The sequence below is a fragment of the Bufo bufo genome, chromosome 11 (assembly GCF_905171765.1).
Source record: "Bufo bufo chromosome 11, aBufBuf1.1, whole genome shotgun sequence".
Taxonomy (NCBI): Eukaryota; Metazoa; Chordata; class Amphibia; order Anura; family Bufonidae; genus Bufo; species Bufo bufo.
In genome coordinates this window covers 71194930-71222476 of record NC_053399.1, presented here as the reverse complement: position 1 = coordinate 71222476, position 27547 = coordinate 71194930, and the positions used below count along the sequence as shown (strand labels likewise).

At 47.0% G+C, this 27547-nt stretch overlaps 1 protein-coding gene across 2 annotated transcripts in view; it reads left to right on the top strand.

Moving 5' to 3' along the window:
* Positions 1 to 27547, top strand: part of TMEM87A (transmembrane protein 87A) — a 276779-nt gene that overhangs the window by 8959 nt on the left and 240273 nt on the right. The gene's annotated exons all lie outside the window — the stretch shown is intronic.

Here is a 27547-nt window from a genome sequence, read left to right as displayed (position 1 = left end):
TTCAAATTTCGGCATTAAGCGCCTTCTTTGATGCCGACCTGGCAGACCATAGATGGGTCAAACGGTTCATAAGAGCTGCCCGTAGACTTAGACCCATGCTAAGATCCCGCAGCCCAACCTGGGACTTAAATTTAGTACTCAACAACCTTATGTGTTCCGCATTTGAGCCATTGGAGAGCTGTTCAATTAAATTGCTTTCATTCAAAACTGCTTTTCTTATCGCAATTACCTCTGCCAAGAGACTAGGAGAGATTCAAGCTCTCTATTAGGGAACCATACCTTACCATTACTGACGATAAGATTGTGCTTAAACTAGACCCAGGTTTCCTGCCAAAGGTAGCCTCAGACAACAACAGTCTGACAGCCTGCTTGTCCAATTTGCTGGAAAGAATAAGGGATCCAGGGTCTCAAAATCCTCCATTGCAAGATGGATTAAAGACACCATTACCCTATGTTATAAGGATCAAAATCTGGATCCTCCTTCCAATATTAGAGCTCACTCTACCAGAGCTGTCTCCACTACTTTTGCTGAAAGAGCAGGGGCCTCCCTGGATGATATATGCAGGGCCGCCTCCTGGTCTAGTATTCACACATTTGTGAAACATTACCGCTTAGATTTATCTGGAACCTCTGGCCTCTCCTTTGGTCGGAAGGTTCTTCAAGCGGTTGCCCCCACCCATAAAAAATAATTTTATAACTCTCCTTGTGGCCGTCATGGTGATGATATGGGAAAACCGGAATTAGACTTACCGGTAATTCAGTTTCCATGAAATCACCATGACGGCCCATATATTCCCTCCCTTTCTTTTGTTTGAAGTTCTTTCACCGGTATTTTTCTGATATGATGTAATACTGGGAAATACTAATACACTTCTGGCACTTGATATCTTTGGAACACTGAGGTGTGGTGGTGGGAGGGGGCAATTTAACCTCTTCTGTTTCCTGCCCCCACAGAGGTCATGGGTCAATCTCCTTGTGGCCGTCATGGTGATTTCATGGAAACTGAATTACCGGTAAGTCTAATTCCGTTTTTTTTCCCCCGGTATTGAGACCCTATAACGGATCTGAATACCGGAATATATTACCACTAGTTTGAAAGTAGCCTAATAATGTATGAAAGTAGTATTTCAGAATTTTAATATTAATGACCTGTCCCCAGGTTATATGATTGGAAGGGGTCCAGCACCCTGCACCACCACCAAGCAGCGCTAATCCCAATGAAGCGAATGGGCGGTAACCAGCTCCATCCACCGCACAATGGATGGAGCTGTGTAAATCTACTCGAGAAAAACTGGTGTGACCTGTTGAACTCCCACCAATCAGATATTTGTGGGCTAGCCATAGGTTAGGTTATTAATATTAAAATATTAAAATCCTGGCATACGCTTTTTAAATGCTGATTATTCTCACCATGCAGGTTTTATTGTTGACACAAATCTGTTTGTTTTACCTCTTCACATCCTTCCACCTCGGCTATGTTTCCTAGAGTAATACCACTGCAGGGTTTCTTTTAATTTATTTTCTTTGTTTGAAAGTTCAACAAGCTTTAGGTGGCAAATATTAGTAGTGCTTTAGACTTAAAGGGGTTGTCCAGAATTCATTAAAGGGATTCTGTCACCAGTTTTCAACCCTGTCAGCTAAACATATGCTGATGTTCAGGGCCTTATCACGTTTCCTAATGTGTGCTTCTAAATGTCACCTGTGGGCTTATTTAGCTAAAAAACAGCTTTTACTAACCTGTCAGTCAAACAAATAAGGTGCCCAAGGGGATGTGAAGCGATGCCAGGTGCCGGCCGCAACCGCCGCCGTTCGTGCCCAGCGCCGCCTTTCCGGACTTCTGCTCCGCCTCCTAATCCTCTGTGCCGCCTCTCACTCTCCCTCCCCCTCCCCCCTCCCCCCTCCTCCTGCTGTAAGATCTCGCGCATACAGGGGTTGAGCGAAGTGGCGGCGCATGCGCACTTCGCTGTAAGAAGCCAAATGGAGAAGTCCGCACAGGCACATCAGGCAGAGGCCTGTGCGCACGCGCGAGATCTTACAGCAGCAGCAGCAGCAGCAGCAGCAGCGGGAGGAGGGAGGAGGGAGGAGGGAGGGAGAGCGAGAGGCGGCACAGAGGATTAGGAGGCAGCGCAGAAGTCCGGAAAGGCGGCGCTGGGCACGAACGGCGGCGGGTGCGGCCAGCACCTGGCATCGCTTCACATCCCCTTGGGAACCTTATTTGTGTGACTGACAGGTTAGTAAAAGCTGTTTTTTAGCTAAATAAGCCCACAGATGACATTTATAAGCACACATTAGGAATCGTGATGAGGCCCTGAACATCAGCATATGTTTAGATGACAGGGTTGAAAACTGGTGACAGAATCCCTTTAAGTGTTGATCCTTAGATACATTTTTGTTGATACCTGTAAGGCTACATGCACACAACCGTATGTGTTTTGTGGTCCGCGAAAAAAAATGGATGATGTTCCGTATGGCATCGCTTTTTTTTTTGTGGATCCATTGTAATATTGCCTATCCATGTCCGCAAACTAGAAAAAAATAGGACATGCACTATTTCTTTTGCGGGGCAACGGAACGGACATACTGAAGCGGACAGCACACGGTGTGCTTTGTGATAGATGTCAGGCGGCACTGCGTAGGTTGTGGGTGCACGGTCCTTAATTGGAAGAAGGAACCGGCACTCCTTATGATGTAGTTATTAATTTTTCTCGCTGGTATCATTGGGGGACACAGGACCGTGGGTATAGCTTGCTGCTGCCACTAGGAGGCGACACTAGGCTGAAAAGTGATGACTCCTCCCCTGCAGGCTATACCCCCTTCAGCCTGGAGAGAGCATATCAGTTTTTAGCTTAGTGTCGTAGGAGGCAGACCTCCCTGCTTAGCAGGGTGGCTCTTTTACAATTTTGTTTTTATTTTACTTTAGGTTAAGGGGCACAGATTCGCATGCGTCTGTCTCCCTGGGAGGCTGGCTGGTGTTGCCTGCTCCACCGCCCTGCATCCCCCAAGAAGACAAAGCGGACCAGGGCAGCCTCGCCCCCCTGCTTCCCGCCAGCAAGAGGGCCACCTCCTCTCCAGCCCTTCTCTGCCTGAACCCCTGATGCCTGGTGCCAGCGGTCGTGGGGTGGCCCTGCTGGTACAAGACTAAGGGTGAAGAACACAGATGAAGACAGGTGAGTATTACTGTCCCTCCCTGTCCCCCTCACATGGCCCCTTCTTGAGGGGGTAACGAATCCTCCACCCGTCGCCCATCTCACCTCAGTAAAAAGGGTTAATCCCATTCCACGGCGGCGGCATCTTATTTTCACCCCTTCCCGATCTACAAACAGGCGACTTCTGCGCCCTATTCCGGTCCCCCCGCTCTCCGACCGACCGGGTGGGCTTCCCGGTCGGCCAAGTGACGCATCTTCTCGGCGGCTCCTTTTCAGGAGCCCGCTAAGCTGTCCCAGGAGAGCAGGCAGAACAGATCCCCTACTCGGCCGGACGCCGCAAAATCTAGGCCCCGGCTTTATTCGGGCCTAACGTTTTATTTCTTTCTTTTCCCTTCGGCCACGCTATTTACTCCTCCGATGGGCTTACGCGGTCAGTGGACACAGGCGATCGCATTCCGGTCATCGATCCAGGTACGCTCTGTGCTGACTAGCGGTGAGTCCCGGTCGGCCGGCGTGATAATTTAGTCTCCGGCTTTGCGGCCTTCTAGGCCGGAACTTCCTCCCTCAGGTATGGGGGGGCGGATCCTTTTTTTCTAGCACGAATCTCCCTGGGAGGCGGGTTAACCTTGGGGCGGGTTAACCCTTCCTGCACAGCCACCTTTTTCAGGCCCCTGTTTACTCTAGGTTTCTATCTGCAGGCACAATGTGCCTTAATATTGCAGTATACAGCCCTTCCTGACCTCTTCTCCATATGAGGCTAGGTCCTCACCCAAAAAAATATAAATAATAATAATTATGCGCATACAGATCCTGCCCTCCTCAGCCCACAAAATCCAATGGAGTGCATCTGAGGGGTCCCAATCCGCCCTCTTAGGCCGTTTGGTTGATTATGCTCCAACTGCGCAAATCCAGTGGAGTACATCTGAGGGATTCCCATTCCGCCCTCCGGGCCGTTTGGTTGATAATGCTCCAACTGCATAAATCCAGTGGGGTACATCTGGAGGATCCCAATCCGCCCTCTGAGGCCGTTTGGTTGATTATGCTCCAACTGCGCAAATCCAGTGGAGTACATCTGAGGGATTCCCATTCCGCCCTCCGGGCCGTTTGGTTGATAAAGCTCCAACTGCATAAATCCAGTGGGGTACATCTGGAGGATCCCAATCCGCCCTCTGAGGCCGGTTGGTTAATGATACTACAACTGCGCAAATATCCAACTGCGCAAATCCAGTTGAGGACAACTGAAACTTCCCATCCACCCTCCGGGGGCGTCTGTTTGAGTTTCTCCTCCTGCGCAACTCAGCGGAGGACCTCTGGAAGTTCCCAATCCACCCTCCTGGGTCGTTTGGTTAATAGAGAACCGTCTGCGCAATCGGTAAGCAGACCTTTAGTTCCATTCCACCTCCGGGGTAGTTTGGTTCTTATATCAACACCGCCACAGCCTGCAACAGCCATGGGCTAGAGGCTGAGAGGTGGAACGGCGCACGAGCGGGCCGAAGCAGGACAGTTATTCGGACTCTGACATGAATCCGGATTATTTTTCCTAGATTACGTCCGTGCTAACCGGTACTGGTGTATGCATTAACCTCCACCGTTCAGGTCAGTCACACTGCACAGAGTACTGTGATCAAGATCCAGCAAGCAGAATATTCCACCGACTCCGGATGCTTCGTCCACCACTCATCCTTATCTAGGTGAGGGCGTTATGCTGGCAATCTGCAGTGGCTACTACAACGGCTTCTCCTTCGCAGGGTAGTCTTCACGCTAGGTCTAGATGCTCCTAATCGCTGTAGCGAGACAGCCCCCCTCAGGTAGGGATTCTACCCTGGTACTAATTCGGCAGTTGCTCCTGTTCAGCGCCCTTGTCAGGTGGAGGGTTTAAGGTTAGCTCTACTAACTGGGCCAGCTTGATACCAGAACTTCTACTGGATGTCCTCAGGCCTTCCCCTCATGTCCACGCTGGCGGAGCATGCGGTAGCCCCTACCGCACGAGGGGTGTTTGATCACCACTAGACGCTGTAGAGCTCCAGTCTCACATGGGAATGGGCTTTAGTTCTGGCCTCTTTCTGGTTTACTACCAATAAGGGTCCGTGGCTCTGACAACTGTTGTCCTTCTGCCACATCCAATCCATATCCATATGTCTGAGAAAGGCTCTTGATGTGAGCCGAAACGCGTCACAGAGTATTGTATGTGACCAATAAAGACATCATCTTTTGTTGAAGACTACAGTGAGTGCCGGTCTTTCTTCATTATTATTATTATTAACTGTTGTCCTTCTGTCGTCGGCTCGGGTGTGGCGATGGTGTAGTTACCATGGCTGATCAGCACCTACCTTTTGAGTGCGTTCTACTGGGTAGATCAGTCCCTATGGCACTCGTCAACACTAGATTGCCATTCTAAGCGGAACCTGGATTCTAGTAGTCATACCGTAACGCCATTGGTGCTACCTCTCTTCAGATGTCAGTGATATCTACGTCACCTCAAGCCAATGGTGGTTGTTCTTTCACTGCTCATTCCGGGGGTGGACTGAGAGCCTTCCCAAGACGGGTAGAGCGGGTGTCTGTTACGACGTCCCCCGCTAGTAGGGGTTTCGTCCCCGGAACGGATCACACATTTCCTTTCCGGTCTCTCCTCGTGGTGGATAACTGATCTCCTTATCCTCCTGTCTAGCTGACCAGTAGCCATGGGTTGTATGACTCTGGAAGCCCATCTCTATTTTTTCACGGGCCCAGGGTTCCTCGGGTATGGCGGAGGCGTTGGACGTCGTAGTCTAACTTCACCCTGCAAGAGTATTTCTCTCATCTTTGTTCCACTCATCTGCCCTTCCAGGCAGCGTTGCCTCTTTGTTGAAATATGGTCACTGACGGGGCTTCCCATCACTGGCGGTGCTCACATTGGCTTTACTTTACCTTTCCCGTGTGGTATTGATACTTTGGCCTGCAGTGGGGCACGCCTGGCTCAGGCGTTTGTTTCTTAGTGATTCTCAGGCAGCTTCTCTCACTAGAAATCTCACCACCAGCCTATGTGTCTCCGCAGTGTAACTGATTCATAGCGATCTTCGATGATACAGAAGGATCGCATTTATTTTCCTTTTCTTTCTCTCTGGATGTTAGTAAACATACCTTGGTTGTCTTGCCAACATGACGTCAGAATCACATGACTTGAAGACTTCTATCATGTGACTAGGGGCGGGCTATTTAAACATATGTTCATTTCATTGCCACTCGCTGTTTGCTTGAGTTTGACAAAGGCACTTGCATGTGCCGAAACGCGCGTCACTTCTATCCATGAGTGGGGAATAAAAAATTGATAACTACATCATAAGGAGTGCCGGTTCTTTCTTCCAATTAAGCACACGGTGTGCTGTCCGCTATTTTATAGACCCATTGAAATCATTGGGTCCGCATCCTATCCGCAAAAAAAAAGGAACAGACACGGAAGCAAACAACGTTCGTGTGCATGTAGCCTCTGTAATACATTATCCCTTTGTGCTATCTGACTGTAAAAGAAGCTCATTCAGCTCATGACATGTCCATTGCTTTACTCTTTCCTCTTGCACATGAACATTGTGCATCTGTTCCGTGTATTGGGGACCGTAATTTGCGGTCCCCAATGCACGGGCAACATCTGTGCGGCGGCCGGGACGGATCAAGACCCATTCAACTTGAATAGGTCCGTGATTGCGGACCCATTCAAGTAAATCCATCATGCGGAGTGCACACGGACCTGTTCCCATGTATTGCGGACCCGCTGTATGTGGGCCGCAATACGGCCACGGACACACAACGGCCGTGTGCAAGAGGCCTCATATTGATGACCTATCCTCGGGTAGAATAATACAATATATCAATCTGCACTGCGGTTTGAAGTAGAGTAGCGGTGCACGTGTCTCAGGGCCACCGGGACGTGAATGGGCGGTGCTGACAAAGGCAGATTGTATGCTGAAACGTGTCACTGGAATGTGACAATAAATCACAGCAAGATTATCTAAACAAGCGAGTGCCGGTCTCTTTTCTCCTTATCCTCGGGTAGGTCATCAATATCTGATCGGTGGGGGTTTGACTCCCGGCACCCCCCGACGATCAGTTGTTTAAAGAGGTGGCAGCGCTCCATGCGAGTGTTGCTTCCTCTTCATTACACTGCCTTGTCTCCCTTGCAGCAGCAGCACATTGTAATTACATGTACTCTCTCTATTCAAAGTGACTGCACCACCAAGAGGACAGGCAGTGCAATGAAGAGGAAGTAGCACTCTCTTGGAGTGCGCCTCTTCTTCAAACAGCTGATCGGCGAGGGTGTTGGGCCCCCACTGATCAGATACTGATGACCTATCCTAATAAGTCATCAATATATATACAGCCTGCAACAACCCTTTTGAGGTTCTGGTCTGCAGAGCTTCAGTGTTCTTCTCCCGATGCCTAATTTGCATTGGTGGTTGCGAAATGCATCCTACAAGCTGTGGCGCATGCTCTGTATACAGAGGATTGTTAGCATGGTACGTGGGGACAGAGGACAAAGTGAAGTGGGAGGTGCTTGACCTGGTGGAGAAGTTGGCACAGAGCAGCATGGTTGAAGCAGCCCATAATCCCTCTCCCTCCCTTCCTTCAGCTGGCTAAAATTCACTGTATAAAAGTGGTAAAATGTAAAAAAATAAATAAACTATATAAAATTGTTTTCTCTGTAATTGTACGGACTAGCAGTATAATGATAATGTGTTATTTTTCCTGCACGGTGTATGCTGCAATGGCAGAATTGTTGCATTTCTTTACCCTGCTTCCCCAAAAATGAAGTAACAAGTTATCCAAAAATGTTATGTGCCCCAAAATAGAATCAATGATGATGGCAACTCATCCCACAAAAAATAAGTCCTCACACAGAGAAAAACATATGGTTGTCAGAAAATAGCTGTACTGGTACCCCAGAGACTGTTTAGTAACAGCATGGTGCCCGTAAACCAATCCATCAAAATCTGCACTGCAAAAGCCATATGGCTCTCCTTTCCTTCTGAGTCCTGCCCCTACAGTCGTGGCCAAAAGTTTTGAGAATGACACAAATATTAGTTTTCACAAAGTTTGCTGCTAAACTGCTTTTAGATCTTTGTTTCAGTTGTTTCTGTCATGTAGTGAAATATAATTACACGCACTTCATACGTTTCAAAGGCTTTTATGGACAATTACATGACATTTATGCAAAGAGTCAGTATTTGCAGTGTTGGCCCTTCTTTTCAGGACCTCTGCAATTCGACTGGGCGCGCTCTCAATCAACTTCTGGGCCAATTCCTGACTGATAGCAACCCATTCTTTCATAATCACTTCTTGGAGTTTGTCAGAATTAGTGGTTTTTTGCTTGTCCACTGCCTCTTGAGGATTGACCACAAGTTCTCAATGGGATTAAGATCTGGGGAGTTTCCAGGCCATGGACCCAAAATGTCAACGTTTTGGTCCCCGAGCCACTTAGTTATCACTTTTGCCTTATGGCTCGGTGCTCCATCGTGCTGGAAAATGCATTGTTCGTCACCAAACTGTTGTTGGATTGTTGGAAGAAGTTGCTGTTGGAGGGTGTTTTGGTACCATTCTTTATTCATGGCTGTGTTTTTGGGCAAAATTGTGAGTGAGCCCACTCCCTTGGATGAGAAGCAACCCCACACATGAATGGTCTCAGGATGCTTTACAGTTGGCATGACACAGGACTGATGGTAGCGCTCACCTTTTCTTCTCCGGACAAGCCTTTTTCCAGATCGGAAAGAGGCTTCATCGGAGAATATGACTTTGCCCCAGTCCTCAGCAGTCCATTCACCAAACTTTCTGCAGAAGATCAATCTGTCGCTGATGTTTTTTTTTGGAGAGAAATGGCTTCTTTGCTGCCCTTCTTGACACCAGGCCATCTTCCAAAAGTCTTTGCCTCACTGTGTGTGCAGATGCGCTCACGCCAGCCTGCTGCCATTCCTGAGCAAGCTCTGCACTGGTGGCACTCCGATCCCACAGCTGAATCCTCTTTAGGAGACGATCCTGGCGTTTGCTGGACTTTCTTGGATGCCCTGAAGCCTTCTTAACAAGAATTGAATCTCTTTCCTTGAAGTTCTTGATGATCCTATAAATTGTTGATTGAGGTGCAATCTTAGTAGCCACAATATCCTTGCCTGTGAAGCCATTTTTATGCAACGCAATGATGGCTGCACGCGTTTCTTTGCAGGTCACCATGGTTAACAATGGAAGAACAATGATTTCAAGCATCACCCTCCTTTTAACATGTCAAGTCTGCCATTTTAACCCAATCAGCCTGACATAATGATCTCCAGCCTTGTGCTCGTCAACATTCTCACGTGAGTTAACAAGACGATTACTGAAATGATCTCAGCAGGTCCATTAATGACAGCAATGAAATGCAGTGGAAAGGTTTTTTGGGGATTAAGTTAATTTTCATGGCAAAGAAGGACTATGCAATTCATCTGATCACTCTTCATAACATTCTGGAGTATATGCAAATTGCTATTATAAAAACTTAAGCAGCAACTTTTCCAATTTCCAATATTTATGTAATTCTCAACTTTTGGCCACGACTGTACAGCAGTTTGCGACCACATATTGGGTGTTGCTATATACAGGAGAAAACGGGTAATAAATTATGGGGGGCTTTTTCTCCTGTTATTCCTTGTGAAAATGAAAAATTTGTGGCTAAAGCAACATTTTGTTGGAAGAAATTTTTCATTTTCATAGCCAAGTGTTTCTAAATTCAGTTATACGTCAGTGGGTTTTAAGTGCTCAGTACATCCCTTACTAAATTCCTTGAGGGGTGTAGTTTCCAAAATGGGGTCACTTTTTGGGGATTCAGCTGTAGGGGTACTTCAAATACAAAATCACGCCCAAAAACCATTTGAACAAAATCTGCCCTCCAAAAACCATATGTGCTCCTTCCCTTCTGACCACTGCCATGTGCCCATAGAGCAGTTTACGACCACGTCTGGGGTGTTTCTGTAAACAGCCGAAACGGGGTAATAAATATTGAGGTTTATTTTGCTGTTAAGGCTACTTTCACACTGGTGTTTTGGTTTCCGTTTATGAGATCCGTTTCAGGGCTCTCACAAGCGGTCCAAAACCGATCATTCTTGCCCTAATGCATTCTGAATAGATAAGGATCCGTTCAGAATGCATCAGTTTGCCTCAGTTCCGCCTCCATTCCGCTCTGGAGGCAGACACCAAAACGCTGCTTGCAGCGTTTTGGTGTCCGCCTGACGATGCGGAGGCAAACTGATCCGCCCTGACACACAATGTAAGTCACTGGGGACGGATCCGTTTTCACTGACACAATCTGGCACAATAGAAAACGGATCCATCCCCGTTGACTTTCAATGGTGTTCAAGACGGATCCGTTTTGGCTATGTTACAGATGATACAAACGGATCCGTTCTGAACGGATGCATGCGGTTGTATTATCTGAACAGAATCGTTTGTGCAGATCCATGTCGGATCCGCACCAAACGCGAGTGTGAAAGTAGCCTAAGCCTTGCTATGTTGCAAGAAAAATTGATTAACATAAAAAATCAGTTTTAAAAACTTTGAGGGGTGTAGTTTCTAAAATGGATGGTTTCTATTACCAACTGAACTGAATTTGTGCTTAAAAAATTGCTTCTAAAATTCTAAGCATAAACATTTTTTTAAATGACATTTACAAAATGATGCCAACATAAAGTAGCTATATGGTGAATGTTGACTGATAACTGTTTGTGAATTGTGAATTTTTCAGATTTTGATTTTTAAATAAAGGAACAAAATATTGACCCAAATTTACCGCTAATATGAAGTACAATGTGGGAGACTTATGAAGCTGGTGTAAAGTAGAACTGCCTTATTTTTTATTTGCCCATGGCAACCAATCGGATTCCACCTTTCATTTTTCACTGCTACTTTGGAAAATAAAAGGTGGAATCTAATTGGTTGCTGTGGGCAACTAAGACAGTTCTACTTTACACCAGTTTGATAAATCTTCCCCAATGTGTCGCCAGAAAACACTCTCAGAATCGGTTAGATAAGTAAAATCATTCCAAAGTTATTACTACATAAATTGACACTTGTCAGATTTGCAGAAATAGGCCTGGGCAGGAAGGTGAAAACTAGCCTGGGTTAGAAGGGGTTAATCAGACCTCTGCTCTATATGTTTCATTAGAAAGCAAGGGGGGGGGGGGAAACAACTTCAAGGTCGGGTTGTTTCGGGTATTAATTTTCGATACTCAGTCGATACTTATGTCCCGGTATCGATACGATACGATTTGCATTTTATCGATACTAGGCTGTGCTACTGCACAGCCCAGTATCAGAGAACATGAGCATGCTGCTATCAGCGCGGCCATGTTCCCTCAGCAGCACGGGGAGAATGAAGCAGTCTCTCCATCCCCCTGTGCTGCTGCTTCTGCTAATGAGAGCGGGGCGGAGGAGGGGAGAGGGGCTGTGGCCACTGCGCCACCAATGATAACTAACGTTTAATACATTACAAATACAAGCGGCAGAAACACATTGCCGACACCCTGCCTCTGACAGGGTGCTGTGATCCACGCGCTGATCGCAGTGCCCTGTCAGAGGTCGGGTGCCGGCAATGTGTTTCTGCCGCCGGCTGTATTTGTATATTAAACGTAAATTATCATTGGTGGTGCAGTGCTGCACCCCCCCCCCCCTCGTCCCCAGTATTAAAAACATTGGTGGCAGTGGCTCTCTTCACAGTATTAAAATCGTTGGTGGCAGTGGCCAGAGTCCCCTCACCTCCTCTCATTGGTGCAATGGCAGTTGTGATCGGAGCCCCAGCAATGTAATCCTGGTGCTCCGATCGATTACAATGGCAGCCAGGACACTACTGCAGCCCTGGCTGCCATAGTCGGCTCCCTGCTGCTGTGTGCACAGAGCACGGGGCAGCAGAGACAGTGTAAGATCCTATTCACCCTAATAGAGCTCTATTAGGCCCCTTTCACACGGGCGAGTATTCCGCGCGGATGCGATGTGTGAGTTGAACGCATTGCACCCACACTGAATACCGACCCATTCATTTCTATGGGGCTGTTCACATGAGCGGTGATTTTCACGCATCACTTGTGCGTTGCGTGAAAATCGCAGCATGCTCTATATTCTGCGTTTTTCACGCAACGCAGGCCCCATAAAAGTGAATGGGGTTGCGTGAAAATCGCAAACAAGTGCGGATGCGGTGCGATTTTCATGCACGGTTGCTAGGAGATGATCGGGATGGAGACCCGATCATTATTATTTTCCCTTATAACATGGTTATAAGGGAAAATAATAGCATTCTGAATACAGAATGCATAGTAAAATAGCGCTGGAGGGGTTAAAAAAATAAAAATAAAAAATTTAACTCGCCTTAGTCCACTTGATCGCACAGCCTGGCATCTCCTTCTGTCTCCTTTGCTGAACAGGACCTGTGGTGACGTCACTCCGGTCATCACATGATCCATCACATGATCCATCACATGATCCATCACATGATCCATCACATGATCCATCACATGATCCATCACATGATCCATCACATGATCCATCACATGATCCATCACATGATCCATCACATGATCCATCACATGATCCATCACATGATCCATCACATGATCCATCACATGATCCATCACATGATCCATCACATGATCCATCACATGATCCATCACATGATCCATCACATGATCCATCACATGATCCATCACATGATCCATCACATGATCTTTTACCATGGTGATGGATCATATGATGACCGGAGTTACGTCACCACAGGTCCTGTTCCTGCAATGAATGCTCACCACAGGTCCTGTTCAGCAAAGGAGACAGAAGGAGATGCCGGCTGCTCGATCAAGTGGACTAAGGTGAGTTAAATTATAATTTTTTTTTTTAACTCCTCCAGCGCTATTTTACTATGCATTCTGTATTCAGAATGCTATTATTTCCCCTTATAACCATGATATAAGGGAAAATAATACAATCTACAGAACACCGATCCCAAGCCCGAACTTCTGTGAAGAAGTTCGGGTTTGGGTACCAAACATGCGTGATTTTTCTCATGCGAGTGCAAAACGCATTACAATCTTTTGCACTCGCGCGGAAAAATCGCGCGTGTTCCCGCAACGCACCCGCACATTTTCCCGCAACGCCCGTGTGAAAGAGGCCTTAGGGGGTAGAACCAGGGATCTTTTAATACCTTGTCCTATTCACCCTAAGGGGGGAAATAGTTATTAAATAAACTATTTAAAAAAAAATATATTTAATACACCCAAAATAGTATAAATCACCCCTTTCCCAATTTTACATATAAAATATATACACAATAAATAAATAAAATATTACATATCACCACGTCCAAAATATATAAAAAAAAATCTGTCTTAGGCTACTTTCACACCTGCGTTAGGTGCGGATCCGTCTGGTATCTGCACAGACGGATCCGCACCTATAATGCAAACGCTTAGATCCGTTCAGAACTGATCCGTTTGCATTACCATGAAAAAAAAAAAAAAATATTTTTTTTTTTTCATGATCATGCAAACGGATCCGTTTTGACTTTACATTGAAAGTCAATGGGAGACGGATCCGTTTGAAGATTGAGCCATATTGTGTCATCTTCAAACGGATCTGTCCCTATTGACTTACATTGTAAGTCTGGACGGATCCGTTTGCCTCCGCACGGCCAGGCGGACACCCGAACGCTGCAAGCTGCGTTCAGGGGTCCGCCTGCTGAGCGGAGCGGAGGACAAACGGTGCCAAACTGATGCATTCTGAGCGGATCCGCATCCACTCAGAATGCATTAGGGCTGGACGGATCCGTTCGGGGCCGCTTGTGAGAGCCTTCAAACGGAACTCACAAGCGGAGCCCCGAACGCTAGTGTGAAAGCAGCCTTATGCGGTGAACACTGTTCTATTATGGGCTAGACGTTCGATAAAATGCGGAATGCACGTGGCTTTTTTGGCGTTATATTTTTTTCGCGTGGTATCGAATGGTATAGATCAGTGGTTCTTAACCTTGTTGGAGGTACTGAACCCCACCAGTTTCATATGCGCATTCACCGAACCCTTCTTAATTGGAAAAATTAAATGATTTTTTCAAATTCAAAACATAGGTATATATTTATACATAGGTGCACAAAGTGAATAAAACCATTAAAGAACAAAACCATTAAGAACAAAGAACAAAACCATTAAAACATGATTTTCACACAAAAATAAAAACATAATAATGAATATTTACTGCAAATCAGTGTGACTTCTGCTGTTGTCTTTCAGAGACCAGGTCAGAAATGCGCGGCTTTACCTTGGCAAGTGCCACTCTCATGTCATTTCCTCGTTTTTATGTCCAGCATCCTTGAAAAGGATTGCTTGCAAAGATAAGTTGTAACAAACGGTATGAAAAACTCCAGAGCTTTCTTAGCAATAACAGGGTACGTTACCATTTGTTGACACCAAAACGTTGAGAGCGTTGTTGTTCTGAAGAGTTGCTGTTGAACCTGGCTCTGCTGAAGTTCAATGATTTCATCGAGGTATTCATCATTGACATCTGTTGTCTCAACACTAAATGTGAACGGCTGTCTCACCCATGCTGGATATGACTCTCTTGTAGGGAAGTATCCATCAAGAGACGTTGCAAGCTCATCTAAGTGCGTGGCAATTGCTTGCTTCAGTTCCGTGGGTACAGAAATGTCTCCGATTCCAGAGACATTTTCGATCTTACTTACACAGTCGTCTAGCAGGGGAAAGTTTGCAAAGTTATCGTTCTCTATTCGTCGTTTCCATAACGGTAGCTTTTTTTGAAAAGCCTTCAGGTTTTCTTCCGCTTCGATGATGTTGACTCCACCGCCCTGCATCTGTTGATTGAGATGATTTAGAGCTGCAAAGATATCAGTCATGTACGCTAAAATGAGAATGAACTCGGAATCTTTGAAGCAATCTGCATGACAATGTTGGTGCTCTTGCAAAAACAGGGCTAATTCCACACGAACGGCAAAAACACGTTTCAACACCTGTCCCCAGGATAACCACCGAACGTTGGAATGGTACAGAAGTACCTCAAATTCAGATCTCATTTTTTTACACAGCTCCCTGAAGATGCGGTGCCTCAGAGCACTATTTCGCACATAGTTCACACATTCCACTACAATTTTTAATACTTCTGCCAGTTTTGGAGGCAAGGTTTTTGTTGCCAATGCATGCCTATGCAGAATACAATGCGTAAAAATGATGTGTGGTGCATCGGCTTTCACTAGCGCACCAAAACCAGACTTTCTTCCCAGCATGGCTGAAGCTCCATCCGAACAAACTGCAGAAACCATATCCCACGAAAGATTGTTGTCTTTGAAGAAGTCATCCACAAGTTTCTTCACATCGGCTGCCTTAGTTGTTGTTGTAAGAGGCTTACAAAATAAAAACTCTTCCTTTATCACGTCGTCTTTCACATAGCGCACGAATACTGCAAGCTGGCTTAGATTGGAGACGTCTGTGGTCTCGTCGAGTTGAAGGCTGAATTTTGCCGGGCTTGAAATCAGATCTGCAACTATTTGAGCCAAGATGTCTTTGCTCATGTCCTCTATTCTGTCGCTAATGGTGTCATTTGAAAACGGAATTTGGGATAACTTAACTTCAGCCGCTTTTCCCAGCATGATATTCGCCATCTTCAACACAGCTGTTTTTATGAGTGTTTCACCAATGGTGTGGGGTTTGCCCTGCTTTGCGATCAGGTAAGCAACTTCGTACGATGCTATGAGGATCGGTTTGTTGATAGGTACAAAGCCGAGAACAGGCAGACTAGCCTTTTCATCGAATCTGGCTCTCCTCACCTTGAATTCAGCGAGCGTTGTGTTCTTGTATTTTCCATCTCCTTGCAGCTTAAGGAAGTGTTCTCTTAGTTTTGCTGGTGCTAGACTAGAATTGCTCAACTTGGCGGTGCAAATCATACAGTTAGGACGCTGACTCCCATCACGTTCCGTTATACATGTGAATCCATATTGTACATATTCGTCCGACCACTTTCTTTTTTTGCTCGACATAGTTAGTATGAAGGGATAGGCCAAGCGATGTTGCGTGATCACCTGCAGCCAACAGGGCCGTCTTTGCCCGACTCCCATTCATTAGTGACTGCGTCGCTAGGTTAAAACATTCAGGGCCTGGGCCCCTGATGTTTTGTCCCAGGCCCCGAATGTCCTGCCTGCCTGCTAGAATCTAATACACTGGGTGTAGAGGTGAAGGACCTGTGGTGACATCACAGGTCATGTGATCAGCAAAGCAGGCTGTGATAGGATGACCTGGATGATGTCACCATCATGTGACCAGTGCAGGGTTGGACTGGAGTGAAGAGGAGGAGGAGCCTAATGCTGATGTCTGATGAGGACTGGAGAGGTAAGTGAAGGGAGAGGCAGAGCAATGCTGGGAGTTGTAGTTATTTAACTAGGATGTATGTTAGGGCTGAAGGGAGGGATGTTATTGACATGGAACTGTGTGCTTTTGGTGGCTGAGGGAGGGAGTGATGTTATTTACATGGGACTGTATGTTGAAAGTGGATGGTGGTGGGGAATGATGTTTATGTACATGGGACTTAATGTTTAGGCTACGTTCACACTTGCGTTTGGGGATCCGCTTGTGAGATCCATTTCAAGGCTCTCACAAGCAGCCCCAAATGCATCAGTTTAACCCCAATGCATTCTGAATGGATGCGGATCCATTCAGAATGCATTCGTTCGGCTCCGTACGGCCCCCCATTCCGTTTTGGAAGCGGACCCCAAAATGCTGCAAGCAGCGTTTTTGTGTCCGCATGGCCTTGCGGAGCCAAACGGATCCGTCCTGACAATGTAAGTAAATGGGGACGGATCCCTTTGCATTGACTCAAAATGGTGCAATTGTAAACGGATCCGTCCCCCATTGACTTTCAATGTAAGTCAGGACGGATCCGTATTGGGACTTAGAAATTCAAATCTAATACAAACGAATCGGTCCAGAACGGATGCATTCGTTTGTATTATCGGTGCGGATCCGTTCTGTACAAGTACAGGACAGATCCGCACGAACGCAAGTGTGAAAGTAGCCTTAGGGGGTGATGTTTACATGGGACTGTGCGTTGGAGGCGGCTGGGGAGGAGGTGTTGTTATTTACATGGGACTGTATGGTGGAGGGAGGATTATAACTGCAGGGGGCACTGCAGATCCAGGGGACATTATAGGTGGTCTTATTACTACTGGGGGCTCTATAGGAGGGTCTTATAGATCCGCCTTTTTTCTACTAAGCGCACTATGGGGGCCTTATTACTACTGAGGGGTCTGTAGGGAGCTTTATTACCACTGGGGGAACAATAGGGGGCCTTATTTCTACTGGGGACTCTGTGAGGGTATTATTAATATGGGAGGGCTCTTCAACTAATGGGGGCATTGTTGAGGAGCATTATCACGGTTGGGGCAGTGTTACTATTACTAATGAGGGCATTCTAGAAGGGAATTACTATTGGTGGGACTATGAGGAGCACTATTACTATGGGGGGCAGTAATGTTTCTTCAGGATAGTATTGGGGGGGGGGGGAAGGGGGGTAACTAAAGGCTCATGGGCTCCGGTGCAAGAGTTCAGCTTGGGCCCCCCTTCCCTCAGTGCTTTGTGTGTCTTCTTATGCAGCACTAGTGTCTTTGGGCCCCTTCATGCTCCTGGGCCCGGTAGCGACTGCTACTTCTGCACCCCCTATAGCTACACCCCTGGGGGGGGGGGGGGGGGGGCGCACAGCAAGCAGCAGGATAACACTGTGGGGACTCCAGTTGGGGGATAATGATAGAATGTGAGGAAGCTAAGATGTCTGTGTGTCACACTCTGCAGAGACGAGGCGGCTGAGAGAAGTTGTCCAGACCGAGTGGAGAAGATGATGACAGAGAAGATCTACAGAGAAGATGATGACAGAGAGGAGATGTCACCTGGAGGCCCTGGACAGGTAAGAGTAAAGGGGCTTGGAGGACCTATTGTGTATTGTATTTAAGGGGTCAGCATTGTATTGGAGGGGCCAGCAGTGTATTGGGGTCAGCAGTGAATTAGGGGGGCTGGGAAGGGGGTCATCATTGTATTAGGGGGGCTGGGATTGTTTTGGGAGGGGGTCAGCAGTGTATTGAGGGACTGGGGGGTCAGCAGTGTATTGGGGTGGCTGGGAGGCTGGGGGTCAGTAGTGTATTAGGAGGTTGGGAGGGGGGTCAGCAGTTTATTAGGGGGTGGGAGGGGATAAGCAGTGTATTAGGGGGGTGGGAGGGTGTTCAGCAGTGTATTGGGGGTGGTGGGGAGGGGGCAGCAGTGTATTAGATAGTGGAGAGGGGGGTGCAGTAGTATATTAGGCGCAGTGACTTATGGGGATGACATAGATTTTTTTTCCAGGGCTGCTTTGTATCCCCAGTCCGGCCCTGGAGGTCAAGACACACACCCGACTCGCCCCGCTTGTCCATCATTGGCTGCCAGGGCCGTCTTTAATATTGATTGGACCCTGGGCAAGAATTTACTTGGGCCCCCTGGATCCCGCCCCCCCCGCACTTTGCTGTACTTGCTATACAGCAGGACACACATGTCTGCTGTATAGCAAGTACAGCAAAGTGCGGGGGGGGGGGGGGGAGGGATCCAGGGGGCCCAAGTAAATTCTTGCCCAGGGTCCAATCAATATTAAAGACGGCCCTGGCAGCCAATGATGGACAAGCGGGCCGAGTCGGGTGTGTGTCTTGACCTCCAGGGCTGGACTGGGGATACAAAGCAGCCCTGGAAAAAAAATCTATGTCATCCCCATAAGTCACTGCGCCTAATATACTACTGCCCCCCCCTCTCCACTATCTAATACACTGCTGCCCCCTCCCCACCACCCCCAATACACTGCTGAACACCCTCCCACCCCCCTAATACACTGCTTATCCCCTCCCACCCCCTAATAAACTGCTGACCCCCCTCCCAACCTCCTAATACACTACTGACCCCCAGCCTCCCAGCCACCCCAATACACTGCTGACCCCCCAGTCCCTCAATACACTGCTGACCCCCTCCCAAAACAATCCCAGCCCCCCTAATACAATGATGACCCCCGTCCCAGCCACCCCAATACACTGCTGGCCCCTCCAATACAATGGTGACCCCTTAAATACAATACACAATAGGTCCTCCAAGCCCCTTTACTCTTACCTGTAGTACAACAGGTCAGCTTAGCTCAGTGATGCCGATGTCTGTGTGCAGGAGGGACAGGATGCCGCCGCCGCCACCATGCTGTGCAGTCACTAGATCCGCCGCCGCGCAGCCGCCGGATATGACGTCATGTCGTCATATGCCGCTCACATCCGGCGGCTGGCGGAAGCAAAATCATTGCGCTCGCTCGGCTCTTCTGATCATGAGCCGCAGCGGGCGCAAAAGGAGTCTGAGTAACAGGAAATAAATATTTTCCTGTCTTGTGGCAGCCACCTATCAAAGCGGCCCCCCAGGGCTGGCGGCCGAACCCGCGAGACTGACTCACCGAACCCCTGGGGTTCGATCGAACCCAGGTTAAGAACCACTGGTATAGATAGAGTATCGCAATACTTTTTTATGGTATCGAAACAACCCTACTTCAAGGTAATTAAAACACTTTATTATATTCACAAACACGCTTTTTAAAAGTGCACATCAATATAAACATCACCGCCTGACCTGCGTTTCGCCTTTCGCTTCCCTATATCTGGCCGTTATATGATTTTGCCATTGATTTAACCCTCAGTAGGCTCCATTTCTATTTCTCAGTTTTCTCTGAGCTAGTGGGGAGACACAAGCTACTATGATGTCTCCCATACCTAGCATACACACATTAAAGGAGATCGTGCTTCCCCATATAAGTAACATTATCATACATACAGGACAATATATAGCAGTTTTGATCCATTTAGATGTCGATTGATCAGTGAAATAAGGCAGTAATTCACTTACAACCAGCCTGCCTGTCTCCTTACAGCAACTCCTCCTTTAATACCCCTACCCCCCTCCATAGGCTTCTATGTAACCTTATCTGTATGTGAGCTGTGAAGCTGTCTTCAGTAAAGATGGATCAGAGAGAGTGAATGATCAGTGCAGGGAGCTTGAAAGCTGTGTCCATTGCTTTTAGTGACAGAACTGATTATTTTAGTTCTCTGTTATAGCATAGGATTAGTGCAGCGGTGGGGAACCATTTTGCTGCCAAGGGCCATTTGGATATTTGTAACATCATTCGGGGGCCATACAAAATTCTCAATAAAAATTTTTTACTGCTGTATTTGGTCAAACATATAATTGACTTAGGGATAAGTTACAGAAATTGCACTTCAATTAAAATAATCTAGAGGGCTGTATTTTTGCAGCACAAAATAGCGCCTGCACTATATATATACAGTATATTACATACAATACAGGCGCCATATTGACCACACATAGCAGTCTAATTTTTAAGTTCAGAATGTTACTTATTTGACATTAATGGCAGGAAGCTAAACCCAGGGGGTCCAGAGAGGGGTTCACCCAGCTTTCACTCTCCCTGCCTCTTTCTTCGCAACTGTCCCTGCCTTTGTCCCTTTCTCAGCAAAATATCTGCCCCCACCTCCATCAGCCTGAAATCAGCCTCCTATCAGACCCCCCAGGACTACATCAGCCTCAGATCAGACTCCCATCAGACCTCTAAGCCTCAGATTAGACCCCAATCAGACCCTTCCTAGCTTCAGATCAGACTCCCATCAGACCCCCAGCCTCAGACCAGACCCGGATCAGACGCCCAGCCTCAGATCAGCCCCCATCAGACCCCCCAGGGTCAGATCAGCCCCTATAAGACCCCCCAGCCTCAGATCAGACCTTCATAATACCCTCCCTAGCCTCAGATCAGCCCCCATCAGACCCTCCCCAGCCTCAGATCAGCCCCCATCAGCCCCCCTAGTCTCAGATCAGACCCCTATCAAACCCCAGCCTCAGATCAGACACCCCCAGCCTCAGATCAGACCCTCCCAAGCCTCAGATCAGACCCCCATCAGACCCTCCCCACCCTCCTTTAGCCTCAGATCAGCCCCAATCAGACATCAGATCAGATACTGTATTTAAGATAAACAAATAAACTTACCTCTCCAGCTCCGTACGGCGCTGCCTCTTGGCAGATTCACTTACCCTCCCTGTTCTTCTTCCTGCCGCACTATATTGTCACCTCACACCGCACAGCGTCAGGTCATAGTGCACGTCTACGTGCACTGCGTCCTGACGCTGGATGTGTCAGGACACAGTGTGGGGCTGAAAGAAGACCAGGGAAGGTGAGGACAGCCAGTGCAGTGCTGTTCTCACCTTCCTGTGCCTCCCGTAAGCTAATGACCGCTTCCATAATGGAAGGGGTCATAAGCATTTTCACATTATGTTCTGGCAGGGGGCCGGGGGCCACATGAAATGATACCGTGGGCCGCATACGGCCCTCGGGCCGGAGGTTCCCCACCCCTGGATTAGTGTGACAGTCTTGGTGTGCCCAGTCTTGCTAAGGGCACAGCATGACATGAAACAAAGACCGTGTAAGTGTTTGAACAGCAGCGGTTTGGGGAACCATTGAGGGTGTTTTTGTTTTGTTTTGTTTTTTTTTTTATAAACCAGTCTGGGCTCTTTACTAGAAAATTCTGTCCCACGGGACTACCTGATAAATATGGCCTATGTATTAACCACTTACCGTCACACTAACGCCGAAAGGCGTCATCTCTGCGGCGCTCCCAGGTCACACTAACGCCGATTGGCGTCATCTCGCGTGACCCGAGATTTCCTGTGAACGCGCGCACACAGGCGCGCGCGTTCACAGGAACGCATAGTGCACAAGTTCTTCTGCAGCCTGCCGGCCGCGATCATTGGCTGGCAGGCTGTAGATTTTTGAATCGCCGAATGAAAAGGTTATGTCAGACGCTTTTTTCAAAATAGCGTCTGATATAACTGCTGCCTGGTCCTCTGGTGGTCCCTTTCGCTTGGATCAACCACCAGAGGACACAGGCAGCTCAGTAAGTAGCACCAAACACCACACTACACATTTACACATTACCCTGTCATTTATTAACCCCTTATTTAGCACCTGATCGCCCATATTAGACTCCCTGATCACCCCCTTGTCCCCCCCCTGTCACTGATCACCCCCCCTGTAAGGGTCCCTTATCACCGCCAGTTAGTTAGCTACTTGCTAGGTAGTTTAGCGCCCAGCCCACCGCAGTCACTGATTAGTCGCTGATTAGCGTCATCACTGTCGCTAATCAGCACTAGTACTATATAGTATCTGTAAGTGATCAATACTGATCGCAATCAGATCTATATAAGTACATTAGGGTCACCTTAGGCTCTACAAAATGCAGTGTTCGCCCGATCAGGCCTGATCTTTTGCGCACACTTGCGTTCAGTCCGCTCCACCGCAGTGACAGAATTTTTTTTTTCTGATCACTGCAAAAACACGGTAAAATCGCTGCGCCGCTATAAAGATCACTTTTGAGCTTTTTGGATCTTTATTAGCGGTCGCAGCTTTACTTCGCAAGCACTCCTTTTTGCTAGGTAGGTTTGCTCTTTTTCCTGGGTAGTCTCAGAGGAATACCCCCTAAATTTAGTGAACCCAAAATGTCAAACAAGGGGTATTCCGCTGAAGAGGCCTACAGGATTCTGGCCCTGATGGATGAAAGCGATGGGGACGACTCACCCGCTGAATCCAGTGGTTCAGAATATGAACCTGTAGACAGCAGTGGCACTCTAACCGCTAGTGAGGATGACGAGGTAGAGGTCCCTGCTACGGCCAGACGTACCCGATCCCATGTCAGGGTTCTGCCTACCCTGCATGATGACCCTCATTTGCAGCAGAGTGGTGCTAGCGCTGATCTTGTTTATGGTGCGGCATACACCAGCAGCGCAGCACACCCTGGACCTTCTACCAGCACTGCCGTATTCCCTGGTGAAGTGGCGAGCACCAGAAGGGCAGTTCCAGCTGGTACGGTGGCACGTGCAGTAACTCCCCTGTCGCAGCCACCGCGTTCACAGGCCCGTAGAACCCTTAGTCTCCCAGAGGTGCTGGCAAATCCTAATTGGCACTCCCCTGCTTCCGCCGCACCCGTATTGCCCCCTTTCACCGCCCAGTCTGGAGTTCGCGTGGAGACGGCTCATTTAGGATCGGCCCTTCAGTTTTTTGAGCTGTTCTTCACCGCGGATCTCTATGACCTAGTTGTGGCAGAAACCAACCGCTACGCCACACAGTTTATTACCGCCAATCCGGAAAGCTTCTATGCCCAGCCTTACCGGTGGAAACCAGTCACAGTTTCAGAGTTTCAAATTTTTTTGGGCCTTATCCTCAGCATGGGTCTAACTAAAAAAAATGTATTGCGGTCATATTGGTCTAAAGACCCAATACATTACATGCCCATGTTCTCTGCTGCAATGTCTAGGGCACGTTTTGAGGTCATAATGTGCTTTATGCATTTTACGGACAATAGCACCTGTCATCCAAGAGGCCACCCTGCTTATGACCGGCTCCACAAAATTCGGCCCCTCATAGACCATTTGTCATCCAGATTTGCAGATGCGTATACCCCTAATCAAAACATCTGCATAAACGAGTCCCTAGTACATTTTACCGGGCGCCTTGGCATAAAACAGTACATCCCCAGCAAGAGCGCCCGTTATGGGGTCAAACTGTATAAGCTCTGTGAAAGGGCCACAGGCTATACATATCGTTTTAGGGTCTATGAGGGAAAAGACTCAAAACTGGAGCCGGTCGGATGTCCTGACTACCTGGGGAGCAGTGGCAAGATTGTTTGGGACTTGGTGTCACCCTTACTCCACAAGGGGTACCACTTATACGTGGACAATTTTTACTCAAGCGTGGCCCTCTTTCGGCACTTACATCTAGTCGGAATTCAATGCTGTGGCACCGCGCGACCTAGTCGCCGGGGCTTCCCCCAACGGCTCGTTAGTACCCGACTTGCACGGGGGGAGAGGGCTGCCTTGTGTGACCAAGAACTGCTCGCGGTGAAGTGGAGGGACAAGAGGGACGTTTACCTTCTGTCCACCATTCACGCAGACACGACTGTCCAAATTGAACGGGCAACTGGAGTCATTGTGAAACCCCTCTCTGTCCATGACTATAACCTTCACATGGGAGGGGTGGACTTCAATGACCAGATGTTGGCTCCCTATTTAGTTTCCCGACGCACCAGACGCTGGTATAAAAAGGTGTCGTCTGTATATTTAATTCAATTGGCGATGTATAATAGTTTTGTTCTCTACAGTAAGGCTGGGAGAACAGGATCCTTCCTAAAATTCCAGGAAGAGATCATTTCGGAACTCCTGTATCCAGGAGGGTCCGTGCCCCAAGGCCCTGATGTAGTGAGCCGGCTACATGGCAGACACTTCCCGTCTGTCTATCCTGGTACCCCAACTCAACGTTCCCCAAGAAAAAGATGTCGTGTCTGCAGCAGGGCTGGAATAAGGCGTGACACCATCGTTTTTTGTCCTGACTGTCCTGACCAGCCTGCCCTATGCATAGGGGAGTGTTTCCGCAAGTTCCACACTCAGGTACACTATTAGTGTAGGGATCGCGTGACACAGGACAGGCACACAGGGCTATTAGGGCCCTTTCACACAGAGCTGCTACAAACCTCTCCTTTCACCTGGGACAAAGTGCATAATGTACTTCGCCACATCTCTGGGCGATTTGCGCTTTGCACATTGTCCCATGGGGAAGGAGAGGTTTGTCCTATAAAGGTAAAAAAACAAAAAAAATAAAAAATCACCGGTAAGCAAAAAAGTTATTGTTCTGTTTCAAAAGTTTATAAAAGTTAATGTTCTCTAAAGTTAATGTTAATAAATTTATTGCGTTGCGGCCTGTTTTTTTTTGTTTGTTTTTTTGACCTTCTAGGTGGACCAAGCGATCGACTAGCTGCAGCACTGATGTGCATTCTGACAGAAGCATTGCGCTGCTGTCACATTACACACAAGTCGGTGTATGCGGCGCTGCAAGACGAGATTTCTCCTCTGCAGTAAAAGATACGTTTGCCGAGGCATATGAGCTGAGGAGGCGGCGGTGTTCATATACTTTGGCAAACACTTTGTATATATAAAAAAAATTAAAAAATCCCGGCAATGATTTATTTATCCACATCGATTGATGTGAATGGATAAATCTGGTTTGCCAGGGCATACGAGCTAAGTGGGTATGGATGTTGGGCGGAGCTCCTATGTCCTGGCAGACGCCTTTCCCCTCCTTTTTCTTTTTTTGGCAGAGATTTTTTCATCCACATTGATCGATGCGAATGAAGAAATCTGTGCCGTTCATTTTTTCTTTCAGCCCAGAGGCTGAACGGAAAAAAAAAAATCTCATTACCCGTATGCTCAATATAAGGAGAATAGCAGAAACTCCTAATGCTGGCCATACATGTAATGATTGCGGAGACCCTCAAATGCCAGGGCAGTACAAACACCCCACAAATGACCCCATTTTGGAAAGAAGACACCCCAAGGTATTCGCTGAGGGGCATATTGAGTCCAGGAAAGATTGAAATTTTTGTCCCAAGTTAGCGGAAAGGGAGACTTTGTGAGAAAAAACAAAAAAAATCAATTTCCGCTAACTTGTGCCAAAAAAATAAAAAATCTCTTTGAACTCGCCATGCCTCTCATTGAATACCTTGGGGTGTCTTTTTTCCAAAATGGGGTCACATGTGGGGTATTTATACTGCCCTGGCATTTTAGGGGCCGTAAAGCGTGAGAAGTCTGGGATACAAATGTCTAAAAATGCCCTCCTAAAAGGAATGTGGGCCCCTTTGCGCATCTAGGCTGCAAAAAAGTGTCACACATGTGGTATCTCCGTTCTCAGGAGAAGTTGGGGAATATGTTTTGGGGTGTCTTTTTACATATACCCATGCTGGGTGAGATAAATATCTTGGTCAAATGCCAACTTTGTATAAAAAAATGGGAAAAGTTGTCTTTAGCCAAGATATTTCTCTCACCCAGCATGGGTATATGTAAAATGACACCCCAAAACACATTCCCCAACTTCTCCTGAATACGGAGATACCACATGTGTGACACTTTTTTGCAGCCTAGGTGGGCAAAGGGGCCCACATTCCAAAGAGCACCTTTCGGATTTCACTGGTCATTTTTTACAGAATTTGATTTCAAACTCCTTACCACACATTTGGGCCCCTAGAATGCCAGGGCAGTATAACTACCCCACAAGTGCCCCTATTTTGGAAAGAAGAGACCCCAAGGTATTCGCTGATGGGCATAGTGAGTTCATGGAAGTTTTTATTTTTTGTCACAAGTTAGTGGAATATGAGACTTTGTAAGGAAAAAAAAAAAAAAAAAAAATCATCATTTTCCGCTAACTTGTGACAAAAAATAAAAAGTTCTATGAACTCACTATGCCCATCAGCGAATACCTTAGGGTGTGTACTTTCCGAAATGGGGTCATTTGTGGGGTGTTTGTACTGTCTGGGCATTGTAGAACCTCAGGAAACATGACAGGTGCTCAGAAAGTCAGAGCTGCTTCAAAAAGCGGAAATTCACATTTTTGTACCATAGTTTGTAAACACTATAACTTTTACCCAAACCATTTTTTTTTTTACCCAAACATTTTTTTTTTATCAAAGACATGTAGAACAATAAATTTAGAGCAAAATTTATATATGGATGTCGTTTTGTTTTGCAAAATTTTACAACTGAAAGTGAAAAATGTCATTTTTTTGCAAAAAAATCGTTAAATTTCGATTAATAACAAAAAAAGTAAAAATGTCAGCAGCAATGAAATACCACCAAATGAAAGCTCTATTAGTGAGAAGAAAAGGAGGTAAAATTCATTTGGGTGGTAAGTTGCATGACCGAACAATAAACCGCTAAAGTTGTGGAGTGCCGATTTGTAAAAAAGGGCCTGGTCACTAGGGGGGTATAAACCTGTGGTCCTTAAGTGGTTAATGTATCTATGTATTTTTTATTTTTTTTCTTCTTGTGCTTGTTTTTCCAAAATTGTCTTGTTTTTAATAGCCATTTGGACCATTCACTTAATTTTATAAAAATGTGAAAAGCGGGTGTGGCTTATTGCTTGTCGAGGGTTTAGACACATGGGCCCCTTTCAGACGATCGAGTGTCCGGACTCAAAGTCCTGAACTTCCAGCACTGCCGGGGTTGCATAGCATTATAGGGATTTATGAGGTCTTGAATGTCTGGAATGTACTGGATAAGGGATCATGCACACAACAGTATGTATTTTGCGGTCCGCAAACAACAAATCCGCAAAAAATACGGATGACGTCCGTGTGCATTTCGTATTTTGTGGAAGGGAACAGCACGACCCTAATAGAACAGTACTATCCTTGTCCATAATGCGGATAATAATAGGACATGTTCTATTTTATTTTTTTGCGGAACGGAAATGCAGACATACGGAAATAGAATGCACA